The sequence below is a fragment of the Mandrillus leucophaeus genome, unplaced genomic scaffold, assembly GCF_000951045.1.
Source record: "Mandrillus leucophaeus isolate KB7577 unplaced genomic scaffold, Mleu.le_1.0 Scaffold321, whole genome shotgun sequence".
Classification (NCBI taxonomy): Eukaryota; Metazoa; Chordata; class Mammalia; order Primates; family Cercopithecidae; genus Mandrillus; species Mandrillus leucophaeus.
The window spans coordinates 1,034,511-1,038,256 of record NW_012103377.1 but is presented as its reverse complement, the minus strand read 5'-3'; positions in this window follow the sequence as shown (position 1 = coordinate 1,038,256).

The following is a 3,746-nucleotide window of genomic DNA, read 5'->3' as shown; positions in this document are numbered from 1 at the left end:
TCACCTGGAAAAAAAGTAATCAAAGACAACAATGTTAAACACTTCCATGCATTCAGAAGAGAATATTAACTTGGAGTTTTAACAATTTTTGCTATTATCTCAATTCCACTACCTAAGTCCAAAATGTACAAGTCCTTTGGGAGAAGACAAACTGAAGGTTTGCAGACTAATGTTTTTGGCTTTCCTACCTAAGGAAAAGAATCTATTAAAGATACATCAATAGTTCATGCCTGTAACCCCAGCACTTGGGGAGGCCAAGGCAGGAAGATCGCTTGAGCCCAGGAGTTGGAGACCAGCCTGGGCAAGATGGCAAATCTCTGTCTCTACGAAATAATAATAATAGTAATAAAAAGTAGCTGGGCATGGTGGCACACTGCCAGCAGCCCCAGCTACTTCAGAGGCTGAGGTGGGAGAATCCCTTGAGCCCACGAGTTTGAGGCTACAGTGAGCTATCGTAGCACCACTGCACTCCAGCCTGGGCAACAGAGCAACACCCTATCTCTTAAAAATATGTACATATGTCGGGCAAGCGCGGTGGCTCACACCTGTAATCCCAGCACTTTGGGAGGCCGAGGTGGGTGGATCACCTGAGGTCAGGAGTTCAAGACCAGCCTGACCAATATGGTGAAACCCCGACTCTACTAAAAATACAAAAAGCAGCCAGGTGTGGTGGCATGCACCTGTAGTCCCAGCTACTCAGGAGACTAAGACAGGAGAATCGCTTGAGCTCGGGAGGTGGTGGTTGCAGTGAGCCGAGATCACGCCACTGCACTCCAGCCTGGGAGACAGAGCGAGACTCCATCTCCAAAAAAAAAAAATAAATAAATAAAAATAAATAAATAAATAAATAAATATACATAAAAATATATATGCGCACACACACATATATATGTCAAACAATGGTAAATTGTTATCTTACAAATAATATATGCCTATTCCATTGATTTCATACTGTTAATCAAATACACTTTAAATATGTTCCAAAATTAGCAACATAAAAAGGATTTCACAGCCAAACACTAAATTATGAGAAAAGAGACAAAAATGAAACTAAAAAGTATACCTGAAAACTCCTAGAAATTTACCTAAAGGAAATATTCAAATAAATAGCCAAGTTGTACATATAAGGTTTTTCTATCTAGGCTTATTATTAAAAAATTAGAAACTATTCAAAAGTCCAATAACAAATTATTAAAACATGATACGGTCCTACAATAAATTACTTTAACAATTTAAAATGATGCCAACAGTTTAACTATTTTTACAAAGAATATTTACCAGATGTTGTATGGAAAAAAAAAAGCAAGTGACCGCCGTATACTGAGTACATCTTCAAAAACTAAACACACATATTATTTGTTAGCTGAGAAAAAGTCTGGAGAAATATGTACCAAAATAATGTCCCTGGGTAGTGGGTTTTCAGGAGAGGCTTTCTTTTCATTTACCTCATTACCCTTACTTTGAAAAACAATAATGATGTGATGCATATATATTTAAAAATACAAATATATAATTTTAAAGGAAATTAAACCAAATCTTTCCGTATCAGAGAAATGAAGGTGAAACAGCAGAGAACTATAATTAGATCTCTTAAATACAGCAGAATAAACTAATTCAGTCTACTTTTTTGTTTTTTTTGGGGACGGACCCTAGCTCTGTCGTCCAGGCTGGAGTGCAGTGACATAATCTCGGCTCACTACAACCTCTGCCTCCTGGGTTCAAGCGATTCTCATGTCTCAGCCTCCCAAGTAGCTGGGTCTACAGGCACCTGCCACACACCCAGCTAATTTTTCTATTTTTAGCGAAGACGGGTTTCGCCATGTTGGCTAGGCTCGTCTGAAACTCCTGGTCTCAGGTGATCCATCTGGCTCCGCCTCCCAAAGTGGTGGGGTTACAGGCATGAGCCACTGCGCCCAGTCACTAATTCAGTCTACTGGGCTATTTATGAAGCAAATTAATTTTCTCCTTTTTACATACCCCCTCCCAGGCCATCTATCTTCTTAATTCTCATCCTTACACAGCTCCCAGCTTCTTCCCCAATGACCCATCCTCCATCCCTGAATTCCCTCCCAAACCTTTCCACTGTGCCCCGTGGAACCTTACTTCAATGTAAACAAACTCTCCTACATGCTCAGGTTGGTCACAGAAAGTTCCCTCCTCAACTTTATTTAAATGAGACATAGTTTTCCTAAAAGTCACAGCTTCCAGGCCTCCTGCCTCCAACCTCTATCCCTACTCCCACGCATGTTAGGAAAAAAAAAAAAAAAAAAGCTGTTAGAGCTTACAGACCTACTTTCCAAGCTTTCTCTCTCTTAGCTTTCTATTGTTCTTTTTCTAAAATCTGGCCTTTTGTTCAGATAAAAATTCATCTTCTGTCACCCCTTATCACTTCCATACACATCTTCTGATCAATCACTCTCAAACATTTGATGAAGACTTCAACACCTGAGCCAGGCACGGTGGCTCACATCTGCAATCCCAGCACTTTGGGAGGCTGAGGCAGGAGGATCACTTGAGGTCAAGAGTTCAAGACCAGCCTGGGCAACATGGTAAAACCTTGTCTCTACTAAAAATACAAAAACTAAAGGCCAGGCATGGTGGCTCATGCCTGTAATCCCAACACTTTGGGAGGCCGAGGTGGGTGGATCACCTGAGGTCATGAGTTTGAGACCAGCCTGGCCAACATGGTGAAACCCCATCTCTACTAAAAATATAAAAATTAACCAGGCGTGGTGACGGGCCCCTGTAATCCCAGCTACTCAGGAGACTAAGGCAGGAGAATCGCTTGAACCCAGGAGGCAGAGGTTGCAGTGAGCCGAGATTGCGCCACTGCACTCCAACCTGGGCGACAAGAGTGAAACTCCGTCTCAAAATAAATAAAATAAAAAACAAATACAAAAATTAGCTGCACATGGTAGTGGGTGCCTGTAGTCCTAGCTACTCTGGAGGCTGAGACAGGAGAAGTCTCCTGAACTCAGGAGGTGGAGGTCACAGTGAGCCAAGACTGCACCACTGCACTCCAGCCTGGGCAACAGAGCTAGACTCCATTTCAAAAAAAAAAAAGGGGGGGGCAGGCGCAGTGGCTCACGCCCGTAACCCCAGCACTTTGGGAGGCCTAGGAGGGCGGATCGCCTGAGGTCAGGAGTTCAAGACCAGCCTGGTCAACATGGCAAAACCTCGTCTCCACTAAAAATACAAAAATTAGCCACACGTGGTGGCTGGCACCTGTAATCCCAGCTACTTGGGAAGCTGAGGCAGGAGAATCGCCGGAACCCGGGAGGCAGAGGGTGCAGTGAGCCAAGATCACGCCACTGCACTCCAGCCTGGGAGACAGAGCAAGACTCCATCAAAAAAAAAAAAAAAAAAAAAAAAAAAAAAAAAAAGACTTCAACACCTGGCTAAGTCATCTTTCACACCTCTTCAATGTTCACATAAGATCACCCATCCAAAAACTGTAAGTCAAAACTATCTGACCATCTTCAACTGTACACCCTCCCCACTTATTCCACTGCAAACCCTACTCCCACCCCACTTGGACCTGTCCCTGATCCAGAACTGGTCTACATCTGAAATCTTAACTGTCAACTTCTCACTTAACCCTCCTACTCTCCTTTCACTTGGTCTATCATCTAACTTTACCCTCTGTCCTTCTCCAGTTTAGACCTTCCCATATCAGAGCAACCACTTTCTAACTAGGGCCTTCATCCCTTAACTCTCTGCCTGTCCTCCATCCCTGCCCTGCTAAA